The following is a 21,717-nucleotide window of genomic DNA, read 5'->3' as shown; positions in this document are numbered from 1 at the left end:
CCTCATTGCAAGGCCATCCACTATACCTTCTCATTCACAAACTCTTCCCTGGAAGGTGGGCGTAGCATCGTTCCACCTACCTATTTCTCACCTAATAATCCCCTTACAGAACAACTGTTTCAGATTATTTAGTCCAACCTACTCTCTCTAAAAGTGGGAAAAATAAACCCTAAGGAAGTACCTTGACTGACAAAGATGAGTCATCTCATTACTAGCAGGCTGAGACCAGCACACTAACTGCCCAGCTACAGCCCTGTTCTTTTTCCCACTATGTCTCTCACATCTATGAAAACTTTTAAGGCTCTTTTCAAAGACGAACTCATCCTTTCTTACTCCATCCATTTAAGGCAGTGGGGTCAAGGTACCAGGAGGCAAAGAACTGATCTGAAAATGAGATTTGAAGCATGGTTTTGGCTTAAAAGGTTCACAAGAGATGAAGACAGTTGTTAACTAAATAATTACCTGAAGTTCGTAATTCTGGGGTTACAAATGGCAGGGTATGATTTTTAAATTCTAAGTAAAAGAAATGGGTATGTTTCTCCTGTTATCCCTGTCGCTCCCTCCTGCATCCCAGTGGTTTTATTACAAGGAAACCCTGTACCGACGGAGGACAAAGTGAGCAAAATTGCTCCAAGTTCGGGTGTGTGATCTCTAGTCATTACACTCAGAGCCCTGGGACTGGATTGTGAGGATGACATGCTTCTTTCTGGCATCTTCCACTATCTTGGCAGCCAGCTCCTCTCACCTCTCACCTCACTTTCCTAGGATAAAAATTATTAACATAGCTGTAACCGCATTTTTCAAAGCAATGTATGTGTGTGTGTGTGTGTGTGTGTGTGTGTGTGTGTGTGTGTGTGTAATATGTGACACATAGGACATGCTATATTGGGATAACGGGAACAAATATATTAAATCAGGGTAAGTCTAGAAAATGCGAAACAAATAATGCATAGGAGACATCAAGGGCTACAGGTTGATCTCTTGGTCATTGCTTTTGAAATTCAAAAGCGAGAAAATAGAAGATCTAGCTCTAAAGTTGAAAATGCTGTACGAAACGGTATATAGTGGCATCCATGAGGGTAAAAATTGAGCACAATGATACATTTGTCTGCACGTGTAGCCATATATGTGTGTGGCCACTAGCTCTATCATTGAATATTTAGGGCAATAGTTCCTTAACTTTGTGTGTGCAAGAACCACCTTGAGGGTGTCTGTAAAATAAGGATTTGTGGCATCGATCCAAGAGATTCTGATTCTGTAGCTCTGGTATGAGTCCAGTACAGAGATCAATCTAAGGACCACACTTGAACCTGATGCTAGGGAACTGTCAGACTAGATTCATAATTGTATTTACTGAAGGGGGCAGTAGAGTCTAACAGATGAAAACATTGGCTTTACTATCACGACTGACCTCCCACATGAGTTTGGGCTCCCTCTACTTAGTACTTCCATTTCTATATCTGCAAAATGGGCATAATGATATGACTCTTGTGTTTGTTAAGGCCTCAGAAAAATATTTCATTTCAAATTCGGGAAAGAAGTAAAAACTATAATGTGAAATGTTTTGAGTTTACAAACCCTCAGATGTTAGCATGCTTCACTGCTTCTTCACGTGTTTCATATACCACTTTTTCTGTTACATTTTGCTTGATCGAACTTCCGTTACACCAAGGTTAGCCTGAACATATCCGATTCTGGGAAAGGAAAGCAGTCTCCCAATGTCGGATGACAAGTCTTCATCACAATGTAGATTTAAGGCTTCCTCACCCCATGTGCCAACTAAACACATAAAGCTTTTGTCTGCGGGTGAAAAGATCACAAAGGGTCAATCTTTTGATAGCTCAGCTTCTGTGGGTCAGGTTTCCCCCACGGCTCGATATTTGCTAATGGAACACAATTTTTCTGGCCTCCTCAAGCTTTCGTGTGTGTTTAGACAAAACCTGCTTTTGTTTTCAGATCCTAAGTCTGTCAAGACCTGCTGCCTTATTCCAGGCAGCTCTGGTAAGTCCACAGGGCAAGTCTAATTAAGAGCAACAGCTATGGGGCTATCCACTCACCTCCTTTCTTGGGTCTCTGTTGAGTGTTTCTACCAAGGCAGCTTCAATGCGTGGGAGTTCTTCCACCGTTGCTGGCGGATGACAATAGGTCCTTGTCCATCACTCTTTTTTGCTCCTGTCTAAAGTCCCTGATCACTCCTGTTCATTCTCAGACGCCAGCTCCACCACAGGCCACCTGCTGGCCCCGGGTGTACTACAGACATCAGTCTGACTGGCGGCCCCCAGCAGTAAATACATACAAAGGGACACCCCTTTTAAGTCCCTTAAAGGATCCCGACTACTTGTAATCCTTGGATAATTCATCTTTTTTTTTTCTTCTTCTTCTTCTTCTCTCCTAACTAGTAGAAGTTCAGCTGGCTTTTCGGTAACTCAGGGGGTGTCAGTGCAAGTAACTGTCATTTGTTTGCAAATGAACCTGAGCTTTCTGAAAATGATTCCCCTGTAAAATCTTCCCCCCGTCACACTCCTCCAGGCTTCTCGTGGATTTGACATTGTTTCCTGTTCTCCCACCTCTTGGAAGTATTTCATGGCACGCTGAGCAGACACTTTTAGTCAAAAACACCTATAAATAGCTGATTTTCCTGCTTGCTGCCTTCTCTCTAAGGCTTTCACAAAGGAGGTGAACAAATCCACTAGAAACAAGAACTCTCTGTGAGGGCTGTGCGGTGACGCTTATGAAAAATCCGATCTACAGGCCAACAATTACCGTGTGGGTCCCTTTGCCATATTTGACTTAGGCAATCACTGCCCAGAAAAAGAAACATTTTATTTCACGCCAGCTGATCTCATGAACTGAACAATCAATCAAAAATGTCTCAGATGAGCTTTCCTGCTTCTTTAAAAACGTTTATTTTGACTTTCACGCTGCTTTAAAAAAAAAAAAAAATCCCAAAGCCAACAGCTGTTTCTTAGATTCTATTGGTAAATCTAGGTGACCAATTCCTATGGCTATTCTGTGATAGGAAATGTGAAACTACTTCCACGTTCCTCCTCCAAACCGGCCTTGCTTATAGAGAGTTTCACTGTCTGCTCTGTCTTTGCTCTGTCTCCTATGTCACCCATCATCAGCACCCCCAAATCTCCCAGGGTGGTGTCATGGAACTCCCTGGAAGCCTGCACTCAGCTAGGCAAGGCCATAATACCAGCCTTCACTGACCTCACTGAAATGACCCTTAGAAATCAGACACATGACATTGATAAACTCGTTCCCTTCCTCCACACCTTACTGAGCAAAGGAGAATTGGGCTTAGCTATTTTATTATATAATTTGGAATTATATAATCATATTATATAATTTGGAAACTCTCCCAAAACCATGTTTACAGCTGAGGAAACTGAGGCCTGGAGAGATTAACCAGCATTCCCTTGGCTCTTCGGTTGTAGAGAGGGGGGTGGGTGTCTTCCTCAGTCCTCTCACCCCACCTGTTAGCAGTCCTCTATCATGGAGCATGAGATCGTCATTGATCTTGGTGTTCTGTCTACTCAAGAAGTTCTGCCACCAGCCCTGCTCCCTGCTTTTTCCACTCTAGGCACTGGGTCTAATGTGGTTTTGGTTTAGCCTGTTGCTAAGGTTTCTAGAAAGTACATCTCGTTAAGGCTTTCCTCTTTGTGAACTGAACACGCACAGTCAACACAAGTATGGGAAAGAACTTCAAAGGACAGTTAGCTCAGTGCTTTTGACATTTTTAACCATGGGATTCCTTGTTCATATAAAGCAGAATACATTAAACATAAAGCAGTCCCCACTCTGTATTCATGGGTTCCGCAGATGGAAAATATTAGAAAAATAAATAAATTTCAGAAAGCTCCAAAACGGAAGCTTGAATTTGCCTTGCGCCAGCAACTATTTCCGTAGCATTTCCATTGCATTTACAACTATTTTCAGAGCATTTACACTGTATTAGGTATTATAAGTAATCTAGAGATGATTTAAAGTACACGAAGATGTGCATAGGTTATATGCAAATACTGCACCATTTCAAAGAAGGGACTTGAGCATCCCTGGATACCAAGAGATGACTGCAGTACTCACACTGAAGCAAGACTAGAATTCAAATCCAAATCCCCTTCCCTCCCATCCACTGCCCTGCATCCAAGTTTCCCTGAAGGGGGGGCGGGGGCTTCCAAAGCACAGTTTGAAATTTGTTGCCCATTCCTTAAGCGGATCTTAGCTAAGGAAGAGTTTAATGATTGGTGGGTGGTGGTGGGGGAGGAGACACAGGGATGGGAGGGACCAGGATGGGGCAGAGGAGGGGAGTCTGTATCCACTGTTGATAAACCAACTCTTGACAAGTCAGAAAAATCAGAAAACCCTGATGAAGTCCAAAAGGTGTCAGTTAACTGTCCCAAGCTTGGTAAATTTAATCGGCAGCTCTCCCAGGCTGCAGTCCAGCTGCCCTGTCTTTCCTGAAAACGACAACTGATCATGGGTGCCAAGAGTTCCTGACTGGCTCACAGTATGAAAGCACTTGTTGACTCCAACAGACAAGTTCTTATGTCACCTTCATTCCTTTTCCTCAGCTGTGACCCAGAGAGAGGGACTGGCTTTTCTATGAACAGGCAGGCCTTTCAGCCCCAGGCCGGTGCTCAGCCCGTACACCATACTGAACACTTCCCCATCTTCATCACACGCTTGATGTACTTACATGGGCTAATGAACGATGGCAATGATAATAAGTCAATGATGAAGGAGAAGAAGGAGAAAAAAGGGAGAAAAAGAAGGACTATAATTTACTGAGAAATTTCAATAGGCCTATGCTTAACATATATTGTCCGTATTTCTGAAAGTTACTAGGGTAGCGGTTCATACCCTCATTTTTTACAAAATGGAGGTAATTAATTTGCCCAAGATTATATTGCTGGTAAGTGACAGAATGGAGATTTAAACCTTGATCCGTCTGATTCCACAACCTGTTCACTTCCCATCGTACGAGGCTGCCTCTGCTTGGTAAATATTCCCTCTGATCTTTTCCTGACGAATTGTTTCTCAATGAGAATTTATTTTAATGACAATTTTTTAAATGCTTAACTATAATTAAAAAACAGATTCTACCTCTATGATTAGGTGTAGTTTGGAAAGTGGCCATGTTAGAAAGTAACATATGAGATTCATTTGCAAAGTCAGATGTATAATGTAAATTGGAGTAGAACAATATCATTCCATATAACTGGAAAATTACATCTCAGCCTATGAAAGAACCGTCACTCAAAGCTGTTGTGCTTATTCTTTTTTCAATGAGAAACAATACAGTTTATCCCTTGAGACTGCCAACCTGATTGTAGTTATAACATTATTAAAACACCATAAGGTTATGTCCCAATTAGAACTGTCTGCCCATTTAATATCCTTTGCTTGTATTAATTTGGGGATGTTTTCTTCTACAAGAATTAACTTCGCTGAAACGGTGAGGAAGGAAACAAGGAATCCCCAAACCCAGTTTCTCTATAACAGTGTGACTTCATACTTTTGTCCTATGGGGATACCAGATAGTTATCTCCAAGGCATGTTTTGAGCCAGAATTCTGCTGGGTGCGTGAGCTCCACACATCCCAAATTGTTAACTAAATATTTGGGAAGTTCACAAACCTTACTATTCGTTAAAATTATCAGAGGTCCAAAGGAAAAGATATGTTTCCCTAAAGGTCGACCTTTAGAATGCTTCTTAATTACTTATATAACTGAATCAAGTAAGCCATGTAATTAATACCCAGTGCAGAGGACTCATGTGTCTCAGTTGAAGTTGGCCGGGGGCTACAGATATCCAATAAACAGTGCTGTTAGGGAATGTTAGCAGAGTTTAAACTAAATTTCTATAATAGATAACACAGAACACTCAGGCTTTTGAAATCCATCAGGATAAAAGGTGCCATACTCAGTTATGAATCTGGAAGTCGTGGAGTCCTTAATATTCTACTTTTCAGCTCATGTTGGACTTTTCCTCATGTACATGTCTCTCATCACAGAGAATTCAGTGTTCTATCTAGCAAGCCCTTATTTAATGCCCTCTCCGTTTGCTTAAGCCCAGATGAAGTTCGTTTAAAGTAATGGTTACAGTCTTAATGTTTCCACAGCCTCCACTTTCTCTTGTCAATATTTTATAAAATATCCCCATGCATAAGAAGGAAATGTTAATTATTCACTTCACAGGGACAGGCAAGTAACTAAGAAATGAAAGAACTCACTAAAATTAAACAATGCCAATTTCATCTCATTGATGTTTTTGAACACTGTCCTTCTTAGAGTCAACCAGCCATGATGTCACCCAACTGTCATAATATGTAGTCTCTTCGCGTTATCTACATCGTGAGTGTATAATGAAAAATTCTGTTAAATCATTTACGAGGACAGCCTTCTCAACATCTTTCATTCAACCAAGATTTATTTAGCGCCTGTTTGACCCACACTGAACTCTGGGAGAGGTGACTACATAAACGTGGGAAAGGGAAAGACCAGGGTGGGGAAAGGCAACCAGGCTTCCGGCCCCGGAGGCAGTGGGGCTGCCCAGGCCCTGAGAAGAAATCTGCAGAGACAGCAAACCGGCTGTGGGGAAACCATCCTAGCGTTCACGTAGCATCGTGTGCTCGTCCAGCAGCAGGCCGGTAGGATGGGACCGCCTGGATTCTGTGGGGGACAGCGCCACACTGCGCCCCCAGAGAACTGAGATGCCGCTGGGGCACCAATAGTTCACAGGCACGAGAAGAGCAGAGGGACAGCAAATCGGGAGAGAACCCCAGGGAATAACAGATGGGTTTATCACACCAAAACCCAACTGTATCCCCGGCTCATACCCCTGAGGGGGCAACTGTTAGGTAGGAAGATATTTCCTAACAAAGCCATCGGATCCCAAGCAAGGTGAAGACCTTCTCGTTATTAAAAATATGTAACGAGAGGCTGGCTGAACATGTCAGGGACAGAGCGAAGGAAATTTCCCTATTTGGGGAAATGAGGGCAGGTGGCCCCCGGGGTTCCTTCAAATCAAATAGTCTCCGTACACAGTGCTTCGCAATGTGGTAGCCACCAGCCACGTGTGGCTATTTAAATTTACATTAATTAAAGTTAAATAAAAGGAAAGATTCAGCCCCTCGGTCACCATGGCCACATTTCTAGTACTCAGTAGTCACATGTGACTGGTGTTTACCATATTGAACAACAAAGATATAAAACCTGCCCGTCACTACAGAAAGTTCTATTGGACTGCGTGGTTCTAGCTGTTTCTTGTCTATTTTAATATACTGAGTTCTACTAGATTTGGGCTTTGCCCCAAGAAGGTAACATCGTGTTGTGATGTCCCAGCGCTTAGAGGTGGTGCCCCGGTGAGAGCTGCCGTGGGAATGCCTGTTTTCCGCCTCCTACTCAGGACAATGGCATCAAATAAACCACTTCACCACTCATATCTTCTAGTTCTTCCTTTAGAAAAATATCTTGCCGAGTTATTGTGAAGAGTAAGTTCTTTAAGGTACCTAGCATTCAGAAAGCACAACTAATTTTTGACTAGAAACACAAGAACTAGCCTGGGATTTTGTCCAGATTCTCACCCACCATTTATCAGGACTTGCCACGCCTGGGGCCTTGCTCTGGGCGCAGAACGCACAGCGTTTCCCTGGATCTTCCCATCCGCCCTGGCTCTGGCCCCTCCAAGGAGCCTGCTCAGCTCCCACTCTGCCTTTTGTACCTGACTGACCATGAGCTGCCCGGGCAGTACGCAGCACAGCACTTCCATTCACACTCTGAGCTTTGGGCCGAAGCTCTCGCTCGGACAGTAACCCTCACGTGTGATTCTCATTTATGAAAGAGGGCTGCCAAAATTTTCTCCTACTCACGGTGATTTGTAAATTACAATGTTGTGGCACCCCTGGGAGCTGCCGCTGGGTGCCAATGGGTTCAGAAGTTGGCGATGCATGGTATTATCTGCTACAGCCAGCCGCACGGCTGGTGCCAATCAGACGGGCCCCCCTCCCCCCGACAACAGGTACCGTTTGCACGTTACCTGAGGCACTCCTGCATCCCTCACCTTCTCCTGCCTTTGACCAAACGGCAAGAGCTTTCTAGAGAGGCCCTTGGAGTATTCGCTACGGGTTATCTGGGGGCAGTGTTTACTTCAGCCCTATTCACTGAGAAGAGTGGGCACCTCCCTGCTGCCTATGAAATAAATCAATGTACCAATGGATGGGTGTCAATGAGAGACTTAGCACACCATTCTGAGTTGGAAATAAGAGTCACCTGCTTAGGTAAGAGGCAGTAATCTCATGGAATAATAACCAGCACGTACGTTGTAGTCTTCTGTTTTAACGTAACCGGTATTACCAAAAACATGCCGTCTGGCCACATTTGTTTACTTTCCAAACGTCAAAAGCCGTATTTTCTCACACTGTTCTCTGAAACCAAGTGTTCTTTGGCCAACTTTGAGGCCTAGAAAGAGATTGCTTCAGCCCCACGAGGCAGAAAAATGCCATTGGTGGCAGGCCAGTTGGAAAGCTTGCTTTCCAGAATAGGCCTTTCTAGAAAAGCTTACAAGCCAGGCCTCCCTAATACAGACCCTCAGAGGAAAAGGGTTTCCAGGCCTGGAGCATCTCGGGAAGGTTACTTATGGTGCCGGGGCTGCCCAGAAGCAGAAGTGACGAGCTTGCACATCTGACTGACTTTGGAAGTAATCCTACCTTGAGAAGACCGTTGGATGGGGTGGAGGAGAACTCGGATGCAGGAAGGCAGGGCACACCCATCCACCTAATTCAGTGCTCTTAGCCTGCGACTGTGGACAGATAGGACACGTAGTCCCCAAGAATGGACTCTAGGGGGTCGTGAACTCCTGAATTTAACACATTGAGGAGGGGGTTGTTTGTGTTCATCCTGTTCTGGAGAAAAGTCCTTAGCTTTTAGCATGTCCCCAAAAGACATAAAGGGCTACTAACAAGTTTAAATTATGATATCCTTAAAATTAGGTAACTTTTCCCCCAGATGATCCAGCAATCCCACTCCTGGGCATATATCTGGAGAAAAACGTAATTCCAAAAGACACACACACCCCAATGTTCACAGCAGCACTGTTTACAATAGCCAAGACATGGAAGCAACCTAAATGTCCATCCACAGATGAATGGATAAAGAAGATGTGGTACGTATATACAATGGAATATTACTCAGCCATAAAAAAGAATGAAATAATGCCATTTGCGGCAATATGGATGGACCTAGAGATGATCATACTAAGTGAAGTCAGACAGAGAAAGACAAACATCATATGATACCACTTGTATGTGGAATCTAAAAGAAGGATACAAGTGAACTTATTTATAAAACAGAAATAGACTCACAGAGTTAGAAAGAAAACTTACGGTTACCAAAGGGCACAGGGGGAGAGGGATAAATTAAGAGTTTGGGATTAAAATATACACACTACCATATGTAAAACTGATAACCAACAAGGACCTACTGTATAGCACAGGGAACTAATACTCCATATCTTGTAATAACCTATAGTGGAAGACAATGTAAAAAAAGACTAGATAGATAGATAGATATAACTGAATCACTTTACTTTATACCTAAAACTAACACAACATTGTAAACCAACTATATTTCAAGAAAAAAATTTTTTAATTAGCTTTTTCCTTAAAAAGTTAAAGTTGATGACTTTCCTTCTTCCTTGTAACATCTCATTAGAAAAGCCTTTTGGGTTATAGCCTTAGAATACTTTGAGGAATGGGGAATTTTTCAAGAATTATTATTGTGGGTGCCTGTTACCTGAAATAGATAGATCCTGTGTTGGAACTTGGAGATCCTGTTACAAAGTAAAGTGTGTGATAGGATTTACCGTAAAGGAGCTCTTCCTGAGTGATCAATTCAAGTAACAAAAAGTGACGTTCTGCTGTGTACAAGGGCTGAAGCTGAGATAAGAGGGGAATTCAAAGATTTGTAAAATAGCTCACACTCTTAGAGAGTTTGTAGTCTAGTGGGACACTGGGTGGTTAGATAAATAGAATACAAGGCAAAGTAAGAAGCAGTATGAAGATACCTGAACAAGGAATATGGAGGTTGATAGGAAGAAAAATTCCAACCTGGGGTTTAGGAAAGGGAGGATAAAGAAGAAAGGTTTCCCCATTTGAAACACTATGTCTCTGAAGCTTTGGTATCATTCCTTTGGAAGCACATTGGTAGGGATTTCTCTTAGCTTTTGCCCATTTTTACTAATCTCTCAGTAATTTAGCTCTGTATCTCCCATGCCCGACTTAGTGCCTAACAGACACCATTTATGTATGTATGTATGGATGGATGGATGGATGGATGGACGGATGGGTGATGGATGGGTGGGTGGATAGGTGAGTGGGTGGACGGATGGATGGAGGAATTAATAGGCAAGTAGGTGGGGGGGTGAGTGGATTGATGGATGGATGGATGGATGGATGGATCACAGGCAGGAGAGAGGAAAGGCACAGAGAGAGGGAGAGAAGAAGAAATAGAATTCACAACATCATAGTAGTTATTTCACCAGCCAGCTCAGTTCAGAGTCTCGTGGGAGAGGAGTTTAGAAAGGTCAACATCTCCATGGATCAGAAGTCTGGGCACAGTCTAGCTCAGCTGAGTGGCGTGCTCAAGGCCTTCCAAGGCTGAAATGAAGATATCAGCTGGGCTGGGCTCTCATCTGCAGGCTCTGGGGAAGATTCTACTTCCAAATGAATTTAGGCAGATAGCGGAATTCAGTTCCCCGCGGCTGTACAACCGAGGTCCTTGCATCTGCAAGCCACCAAACGTCGTATCAAACCTCTGATCGTGCTTTGAATCCCTCTGACTCTCTCTGCCACATCTCTCTGACTTTCTCTTCTGCCCTCAGCCAGGAGAAAACTCTTCTTTTACTTTTCACTTTGATTTTATTATGGTAACGTAGACATAGCACAGACATAACACCCCTCTTCTTTTAAGGGCCCACGTGATCACAGTGGGTCCACCCAGATTAATCCAGTATAATCGACCTATTTTAAGATCACCGATCAGTAACGTTGCTGACATCCGCAAAGCCCCTTTGGCCATGAACCAGAACATATTCACGGGTGTGACAGCAGGGGTTAGAGATCATGGGAGTCAAAATTCTGTCTACCGTAATAGTTAACAACAGAGTGCATATAAATAGTAAATTGGTGAGGAGGGCACTTTTAGTGACAGTCATGCCATTCAAAGGCATGCAGTCAGTTTTAGGAAGATAAAGTACAGCTTTGGATCCAGACAGCTGTGTTCAAACCCTGTGTTTTACAGATTAGGCACCTTTGAGTGAGTTATTTAACCTCTCTCTGCCATGGGCTCCTCCTTTGTAATATGGTGGTAATAACAATCCCTATCATGTAAGGGTCTTGAGAGGACTAAATGGGTGAATGTAATATAAAAGATGTAGGACAACGCTTGGAAAGGGAGCATTATATATTATATAATGCCTCAAGAAATGCTATGATTATTACTATTAAGTGTGAAAACGTGGCGGTACCAACATGAACTGAAACAAGGCAGCAGATCTAAGAGACATTGCAGAAGTTACCGTTAGAGGACACAATTTCGTTTAGTCAGGCTTTTGAGGAAGTGAAATCCTACAGCATCTGTACTCGTTTCCTATTGCTGCTATAACAAGTAACTGCAAATCTAATGGTTTAAACACAAATTTATTATCTTACAGCTCTGGGGATCAGAAGTCTGAAATGGGTCTCACTGAGCTAAAATCATATCAGCAGGGCTGTGTCCCTTCTGGAGGCTCTAGGGGAAAATGCATTTTCTTGCCAATTTTCCAGCTTCTAGAGGCTGCCTGTATTCCTTGAGGCCTGGCTCCCCCTTCATCTTCGGAGCCGGCAGTCACATCACTCTAATTTCTGCTTCTGTGGTCACATCGTCTTCTCTGACTTTCCTGCCTCCCTCTTTCACTTACAAAGACCCCTGTAATCACATTGGATTCATCTGGACAATCCAGGATAATCTCCCATCTCAAAATCATTAACTCAATCACCTCTGCAAAGTCCCTTTTGCCATGTAAGGTAACACTGTCACAGTTTACCTGGCTTAAAACGTGGGCATCTTTGGCGAGCCATTATGCCACCTGCCACAGAATCTACCACCTCATCTGTGATATGTTTTTTTAACCTAATCATTTTTGAAACTTTGTATGAAAAGTGTGTGAAATCATCTGCCCAGAGCATATCAGCTAAATGAGATCAATGTACGCATTCAGTGGTCCTGGAGACTTCTTTCACGCGGAGATGGACTAAAAGGGCATCAACTTCTGTGTTTGTTAGATTATCTAAAACTATCTGACTATTTAGACTATTTAAACTATGTTAGTCTATTTTAAGCCATTTTAAACTGTTTTAAACTATTGGGTCTAGATTCCTCTTTGCCTATGTGTTATATATTTGCTGCTTTTTTTAAATTTAGAATGTTTAATATTCACTTAAACTTACACTAAAATGCCAATTCTTCATATCACTTGAAGACATCTTTCCAATATCTATATGTAAATACATACATTTTACACATTTGCAATTAACATGTTGCATGTATTTTTGCCTTTTGCTGCACATAATATAATTTTTAAATCAAATACTTGTGAGCACTAACTACATGTCAGGCACTCTGTTAAAGACTGGGCATACAGGGCTTCCCTGGTGGCGCAGTGGTTGAGAGTCCGCCTGCCGATGCAGGGGACGTGGGTTCGTGCCCCGGTCCGGGAAGATCCCACATGCCGCGGAGCGGCTGGGCCCGTGAGCCATGGCCGCTGAGCCTGTGCGTCTGGAGTCTGTACTCCCCAACGGGAGAGGCCACAACAGTGAGAGGCCCGCATACTGCAAAAAAAAAAAAAAAAAAAAAAAAAAGACTGGGCATACAAAGTTGAAAAATACAGCTTCTATCCTCAAGGATTTCTTACCATAGTGGGAGAGAGGAGGGATGCTGATGGTAAGAATTTTTATTTTTATTGGAGTATAATTCCTTTACAATGTTGTGTTAGTTTCTGCTGTACCATGAAGTGAATCAGCCATATGTATGCATATATCCCCTCCCTCTTGGACCTCCCTCCCACCCCACCCCCCATCCCACCCATCTAGGTCATCACAGAGCACCGAGCTGAGCTCCCTGTGCTATACAGCAGGTTCCCACTAGCTATTTTACACATGGTAGTGTATTTATGTCAAACCTAATCTCCCAGTTCATCCCACCCTCCCCTTCCCCCCCATGTCCACATGTCCATTCTCTACATCTACGTCTCTATTCCTGCCCTACAAATAGGTTCATCTGTACCATTTTTCTAGATTCCACATATATGCGTTAATATACAGTATTTGTTTTTCTCTTTCTGGCTTACTTCACTCTGTGTGACAGATTCTAGGTCCATCCGCATCTCTACAAATGACCCAGTTTCGTTCCTTTTATGGCTGAGTAATATTCCCTTATATATATGTACCACATCTTCTTTACCCATTCAAAAGGAAAAAACATGTTTAAAATATATAGAATTGCCTAGGCTTGGAGCTTGAATGACTTGGTTGTCAGGAAAGAGAAGAATAGAAATGAAGACCAATTTATGGTTTGAAGAATTGGATGCATGTCAGTATCTCCAATTGAGATAGGTAATCTGGGAGAAAAAATAAGTTGGGATGGGAAAGATGATTTAGTTCTAGACATCTTGAATCTGATGTGCCTATAGAATATCCAGTTGAAGGTGTCCCATAGGCAAGCCTTCACTTATCCGAATATTATTTAGGAGGATATCATAATAATTCAGACAAGAGATGATTGTGGTTCAGACAAAGCTAGAAGCAATAAAGATGGAGAGAAGTAAATGTATCTTTCTACCGTATCTTTAAGGTGCCAGGTTGGTCAAAAGTCCTCAGGTGAGGAAGACAGACAAGTGAAGGCAGCTGAATTTATGAGTCTGGAGTTCAGGAAGCTGTCAGGGCTGGAGAAGGATTAGCTGGGAGTTATCACGTAGAAGGTAGAGGTAAGTCTGAGTGAATGAGATCACATTGGGACATGTATGTTAGAAGGTGGGGCAGCACAGACCAGTTTCCTAGGTTACACAGATATTTAAACACAGACAGGTAGCAAAGGAAAAACCATGCTAATGGGTCAGCAAGATCAAAACAGCCTGGAAGTAAAGGGAGATCAGGATTTCAAGAAATAGGAAAAGTTGAACAAGGTCAACTACCAAAGAGGGGTCGAGTCAGACCTGGAATGAAAAGTCTATCAATGAATCTGGCAATTAAGAAGTAACTATTTAATTTGCCAGTAGTTTCATTATTATCATAATGTATCATTTTGTGTATATACATTGTATGCATATATATGCTTATCATTTTAATAAATGCTTATTATTTTTAATGTCTAGCATTTTAATAAAAATATTGTGGCTATTAAAGTATGCTAACACACCATGGTTAGAATACTGATTTCTCAATTATTTCACATTTGAATTTTTTTTTTACATTTTTCACCATTATGAATAATGCCTTAAACGTCTTTTTCAATAAAATGTGGACAGTTTTTTCTGGTTAGTATTCCCAAATATTATGCACTCGTCTTAAATTCAAAAAAAAAGAAGTGCAAGTAAATCTTAGTATCTTCAAATAATTTAAAAATTCTGATTTTGAATAATTATTCGGCAGAGACTTGTTTACCCTTTCCGTTGTTTTCAGATGGAGACAATCACAAACATTTGGACTATGGTCTAGCATGGAACGCACGCTTCCAAAGCCAGCATTTCCTCGGTATATTACATCCTGAAGTCCTCTATTGATGCAGTATTATAGTGAATAACCTCCAGAGGAATCTGTTTCCTTTCTCTACATTACAAACCATTTAACACCCATGAGTAATAGGTTTCTTCACTTGCAAAGGACTAAAGTAATTTCCCATTTATTAGCTATTTTTGTTGACCTCACTTCACTAGAGATCCTCAATCTAAGTTTTATTTTAGCAATCACAATTCTCTCATCTAATTAACAAAAAAATTGGGCCATTGCCTCAGTGGCCTGCATTCAACCCTATTTTGACTGGCGATTTTCTAATAATATCTCATGCTCCTTTCCACCCCTGTACTTGTAACAGTAGTTTCTGTTGCATTGAGTTCATTCTCTTTGCCCCCATTCTGCTCTGTTTGTTTGTTTTTTCCCCTCACGTTCCTTTTTTTCTTTTCCTGTATTTACTTAGTAACCTATCCAGATCTTTCACTGTTACAAATGCCTCAGGAAGCATCCAATTACTTAATCAGTAGAAATTCCTGGATTCGCTGGGCCGATGGGAATGCCAAATGGTAAGGCTTTTTGCACGTTACCAAATGGCCTCTAGAAAGGGTCCCTGAATTTTCACCCCAGAAGCAGTTTCCATTCTTGACACCCTTCTTAGAAGATTCTTCTCTGTCGTGAGTCCAAGCCCACCTCTCTTTCTTTAACTTGGATGTAGAGCTATGTGAAATAAATCAAATTTTTCTTCTACAAGGCAGTCCTTCAAATGTTTGATTAAAACTATTGTTCGCTTCCCTGGTGGCGCAGTGGTTGAGAGTCCGCCTGCCGATGCAGGGGACATGGGTTCGTGCCCCGGTCCAGGAGGATCCCACATGCCGTGGAGCGGCTGGGCCCATAAGCCATGGCCGCTGAGCCTGCGTGTCCGGAGCCTGTGCTCCGCAGCAGGAGAGGCTACAACAGTGAGAGGCCCGTGTACCGCAAAACAAACAAACAAACAAAAAAAACTATTGTTCGCCCATAAGTCTTCATTGTTCTATCTTCAAAATACCTAGTTCCTTCAGCAATTCTCTGAGAATAGCACATCAAGCTCTTTTAGCTGACAACAGACAAATTGTATTTTGTTCCAAGAAAAGCAGCATCTCTCTTAACTTATGATATTATTTTGTGAACAATATTTCAGTTGAATTTGGACTTCACAGCACCCTTTGGAAATCTTTGGATATGAATACCCTACTTCTATCAAGGTACCAGCTCGTCTGGCAGCCATGCCAACCTGTCTCATACTCAGAAAAAACTGTGAGCCATTCATTCACATGAAATCATTTTGACATGTTTGTCTTACCTTGTACTATGCGCTTAGGTGGTTTAACATAATGTAGACTATTATGTTTATCTTTATTAAATGTCATCTTATAAATACAAATGTGTCTTTCTAGCCCAAGGTCACTCCTTACTATTATGCACAGTCTAATTCTAGAGAACATCATTTATATTAGTAGTTATCTTAGTTATTTATTTATTACCATAATTTTCCAGAAAATGACAGTAGAGTCTTGTGGAAGGGACAGGTTGTTTCTAATTCACCCACCTAAAAGTGCCATTTGGACGACCAGAAAGAATGCTTCCACTGTCAAAACTGGAGAAATACTAAATCTGAAATCCAGCATTTTAAATATTTTCCCAAGATGTATTATATTCTAAATCTCATAATAGTGTCTAATATATCATCATGGAAGTTGATGATTAAAAAACTGTTCAGAATAGGGCCAAAAAGAAAGGCTTATGCATACCACTAAAGACCACTCTCCAGTTTTTCTTGAAATTATTTATATACCATCTAGGAAAAGCCATTCAACCAGTTGTGAATCTCCTATTCAGTCCACTTTTGGACTGTTCAAAAGTGTATCGCTTTATCACCGGTATTATTGGGGAGGTTCATAATATACGTTTATTGGGGAAATTTTGTAAAATACATAAGAAAATAAAGAAGATAATCAAAATCACCCAGAGATAATCACTGTAAATATTTTTGTGTTATTGCTGTTCTTTGAAGATACTGATATCACTAAACCTCTGAATAAGCTCACCAAAAAGAGAAAAAGAAAGCATAATATAAACACTATTAGGCATGAAGACAGGAACAGGGATAAATTTACAGTAGATATTAAATCTATCGTAGGACTAGAACAGAAATAGATTTTATACCAATATATTGAAAACTTAAGTGGATAATTTCTTAGAAAAACAAAGTATTCAAAACTCAGTAAAAACAAGAACCATGAATACATCCATAACAGTTTAAGAAACGGACACATTAGTTTAACATTTACTCAGAAAGAGAAAGACCAGACCCAGATAGTTTCATGAAACCAGCGAGAAAATGTTAATCCCTGTCATATAAAAATTCTTCTAGAGATCTGAACAAAGAAAAGATGCCCAGTTCATTTTAGGATTTCGTATAATCTTAACTAGATGACGGCAGTCTGAGAAAGGAAAATTGTAATGCAATTTCTCTCACGAACCTGATGCAAAAATTCTTAATAAATATTTCAATAAAATTAACTAATTATAAATAATGTAAAATAACATGACCAGACGGGATTTATTTGCTAATGAAAGGAAGCCTTAGCATTAGAAAAAAAATATTCATACAATTCACAGCAACTAGGAGATTAAAGGAGAAAACACACATGACTATCTCAATATATGCATAAAAGACATTTTATAATATTCAACAGCCATTAAGGATTTAGAAAAAAAGTAAAACAAACTAGTAATAGAAAAAAGTTCTTAAAGTATATCTACATATGTATAGCTACAGAAACTTCATGTCATATCAGATCATAAAGGTATTCCTTTTAAATCCATGAAAATGATATACCTCTTCTAAAATGTGTTGAGGTAGATTTTGGCCACTGGTTCTTTTTTTATTGTTATTGAGGTATAACTGACATATAGCGTTATATTAGTTTTAGGCATACAACATAATGATTCAATATTTGTATATACTGCAAAAATGATCACCACCAGAAATAGAGACACAGACGTGGAGAACAAACATACGGACACCAAGGGGGGAAAGCCGGGGCGGGGGTGGTGGTGGCGGTGGGATGAATTGGAAGATTGGGATTGACATGTATACACTAATATGTATAAAATAGATAACTAATAAGAACCTGCTGTAGAAAAATAAATAAATTAAATTTTAAAAAAAGATCACCACCATAAGTCTAGTTTACATCTGTCACCATACACAGTTTAAAATTTTTTTTCTTGTGATGAGAACTTTTAAGATCTACTCTCTTAGCAACTTTCAAATATGCAGTGCAGGATTATAAACTATAATCACCGTGCTGTACATTACACCCCAGGACTTCTTTATTTTATAACCGGAAGTTTGTACCTTTTGACCATCTTCACCATTTCCCACAACCACCACCCCCCGCCTCTGGCAACCATCAATCTGTTCTCTGTATCTATAAGCTCAGGGGTTTTTTTTTCCGATTCCACATGTAAGTGAGATCATACAGTGTTTGTCTTTCTCTGTCTGACTTGTTTCACGTAGCATAATGCCCTCAAGGTCCACCCATGTCACAAATGGCAATATTTCATTATTTTTATGACTGAGTAAATATATATATATGCATGCCACATCTTCCTTATCCATTCATCCATCAGTGGACACCTAGGTTGCTTCCATGTCTTGGCTATTGTGAATAGTGCTGTAATGAACATGGGGGTGTTGGCCACTGATTCTTTGATGACATTTTTCTGTTGACATTTTCTGTTTCATGTCTGTCTACAGCCCATCCTCTAGGATTTTCCCCTAGAAAGGTTCATTTGCGCAATAGGACCCAAATTCTGGCACGTCCAAAGCTCTTTTTACTTGAGTCTTTACATTGGAAAGAGCTTAACTAGACAGAGAATCGTCGGCTCCTGCTTTCTTAGCTCAGTCTCTTGTAGATGCTGCTCTGTTCTGTGCTCAGGTTACATGTTTCTGCAGGTAAGTCTAATGTCCACCTCATTTTCTCTCCCTTAACCTCATTTCATCTTTTTGCTTGACCACCTAAAGGATTCTTTTCAAAACTTTTTCTGAGACATTTCTTTACACTGACCATTCTGAATGACGTCTCACTGATAAAATGGTTACCTTTTCATTAAATAGATTTTAGACTTTTTATTTCAGAAAAGCTCTCTTGCCTTATATTTTAAGATAATTATTCTATTCCATGGGTTTGACTTTCTTTGCGAATCACAGCTATGCCTATGTTGGCTATATTGCCTTGTTTCTCTAATCCTTCTGTATCCTTTTTATCTCGGCACCATTTCTGTGCTCTTTTCGTTCTTGTCTTTTGTGTCCCTTTATTGACCTTCCTTTCCTTCAATTCTGCCAGTTCCTATTTCACATCCTCCAGCTGTCTACCAGCAACCTTCGTTTTCTCACTTTTTTCCCTGAGTTCTTATCATTCTGCTTTGTGATCTTCGTTTATAGCTGTAATTGCTTCATGAATTACTGTTTCTATTTGGGTTATGCTTTTAAACTTCGTGGCAACATATTTTCCTGGTACATTTTCATTATTTATAAGAAATTTGTGGCTGCTGTTTTCCATATTCCCTAGAGGACCTGCACACATGTTCCTTTTATGTTACTCTTATTTAAACAAGTTTTTTGGTTTGGGGGTTTTTTTTGTTTTTTTTTTTTTTTTTACTATTCAAACAGTTTAATACATCTTTTTTCAGAAGAACTCTGCTGGCAGTAAATCTTCACAATCGCACTTACATTTTAAAATTCGGAGACTTGGAACTATCACAAGAAATGCTAGAAGCCTACTAGATATACATTTTATTTAAATTTCACGGTACTGAAATGTCAAAGTACTTATTTAGGACTCTGAATGTAAAATAGCCCTAGATCTTAAAGGAAAAATACTGTCAAATCTGAAAGCAGATTGTAATCTTTGGGCAAGCTGTTAGGGCTTTAGTGATTCCTCTTCCATTTTGAGCTTTTAAAATAGTGACTGCTGGGCTTCCCTGGTGGCGCAGTGGTTCAGAGTCCGCCTGCCGATGTAGGGGACACGGGTTCGTGCCCCTGTCCGGGAAGATCCCACATGCCGCGGAGCGGCTGGGCCCGTGAGCCATGGCCGCTGAGCCTGCACGTCCGGAGCGTGTGCTCCACAACGGGACAGGTCACAACAGTGAGAAACCCGCGTACCGGAAAAAAAAAAAAAAAAAAAAAACCAGTATAAGAAAGAATGATGAGATCAACATTCACCATTCTTGGATCTTCAGCAAATTCAGGATCAATGTAGAAAATTACTGGCATATCTACTCCCTCTTGTGGATTAAGCCCTTGCTCTTCAAAACAGAACAGAGGCACTGCATCTTATCGAAATACTGTCCAGCTTCAAATGGTGCGACGTTGTATGTAGGAATTCCGTTTACTGGTTTGTCAGTAGGAGTCTTAGCTTTATAAAACGCCAGTGCAGTCTCCCCTGGCACTACGTATATTTCTGTCTGCTGAGGTCTAAAGTTCCACTGGAGACTTGCATGCACATCTGCATTAAAGGTGACTTCAGTGATGCGATCCTTAACAGGTACCATGTTTCCAGTCTGGTCTGATGCATGACCTGCTACTGCCGATTCTCCAGGTCCAGTAGTCTGGCCGTAGAGCCGGTAAAGGGGCACGGCGGCGCAGGACACCCCCCTCCCCCCAGCATGCCCACGGCCGCAGCGGCCAAGTTCGTGAGGAGTGTCTTGTTCGGCCGCCGCCAATCCTCGTCCTGTGCGTGCGTGAGGGGGTTCGTGCCCTTCGGCCGCCGCGGCGGCCGCCGCCGCACCGCCAGCCTCGGGCGCCTCCCTGTCCCGAGCCGTCTCAGCTCCCTCTAGGCGCCCCCTGTCCCTCTCCTCCCCGACTGGAGACAAGGCTCTACCCTCTCCGCAGCCCTGGTCCTGTTCCCAGGGTGATTCCAGGGCCACCCGCAGAGAGCGACGCGCCTTCATCCCGGACGCCAGAGCCCTCCCATGGCCGGAACAAGTTTTTTTTGTTTGTTTGTTTAAGAGAATCAGAAGGTAGGCAGTCATTTTTCAAGCATTCATGAACCAAGGGCTTCCTTTGCTGTTGCTACAGTTATCCACTGTTTCTTTATCGTATGACGCATCTGTGTACTCACACATCCTCTGACTCTCAGACAAAACCTAGTTCTTTTCTCCCTCAGTTATTTCATGGATGACCCCGCACGTTACCAGTCACGTGGGGACAGAAATGATACAGTCATTTTTAGAAAGAATTTTTCTGGCCCTTAGTGAGATTTGCCCATTCACCCTCCACCACCTACATCAGTCCCTGCCTTTCCACGCTGCAATGCTCTCAGACTGAGGTCCTCACTTCGGGGGAGGGTGTATTTGGCAGAGCTTTCCGAGCTCTGCTACAGCTAGGTCCCCTTCATACCTCTCATTTACCTGCCACTTTCCTATCCCTTTCCTCCTTGGCTTTCTGCCTGACTCCGATTTGGGAGTTTGTGGGTGTTCTGCTGGTTTCGCTGAAAATGTGATTTCTGGGTAATTCTCTTTGTTTTGTTGTATTATTGTTTTTGTTGTTCGGAATGGCTGCCAGGAAGAGAAGTGAGAAAAATCAGTGGAAACCAGTCCTGTTAACGTTTAGAAATATTTTCCTCCTGTTTTCTTTCTATAAAGATGACTTTGCGTAAGGAAGCGCAGGTTATATGTATACCCATCGACCAAGTTAATCTTCAAAAATAAAAGTAAAACACAGTCAGCCTAGCATACTACTTCTTCATAAACGCAAGCTGCTTCTTCCGGTGCTCAGAGATCGTCCTTTAACAGCCTGTTCTAGGAGGCTGCTGCTTTGTAAACTCAAGCCCATCAAGCTGTGTTCTTTTGGATGATTCAAAAGACTTGTCCATCTTCATCTTTCCCCATCACATTGTCTT

General features: G+C 41.6%; 1 protein-coding gene and 1 pseudogene across 3 annotated transcripts in view; one reads left to right on the top strand and one right to left on the bottom strand.

Annotated features, from left to right (window-relative positions):
• Positions 1–21,717, top strand: part of DLGAP1 (DLG associated protein 1) — a 325,501-nt gene that overhangs the window by 9,354 nt on the left and 294,430 nt on the right. The gene's annotated exons all lie outside the window — the stretch shown is intronic.
• On the bottom strand, positions 8,795–20,790 carry LOC116739010 (annotated as a pseudogene).

The sequence above is a fragment of the Phocoena sinus genome, chromosome 14, assembly GCF_008692025.1.
Source record: "Phocoena sinus isolate mPhoSin1 chromosome 14, mPhoSin1.pri, whole genome shotgun sequence".
Lineage (NCBI taxonomy): Eukaryota > Metazoa > Chordata > Mammalia > Artiodactyla > Phocoenidae > Phocoena > Phocoena sinus.
Note: the sequence above shows the minus strand (reverse complement) of the source record. Positions and strands in the feature narration are given on the sequence as shown.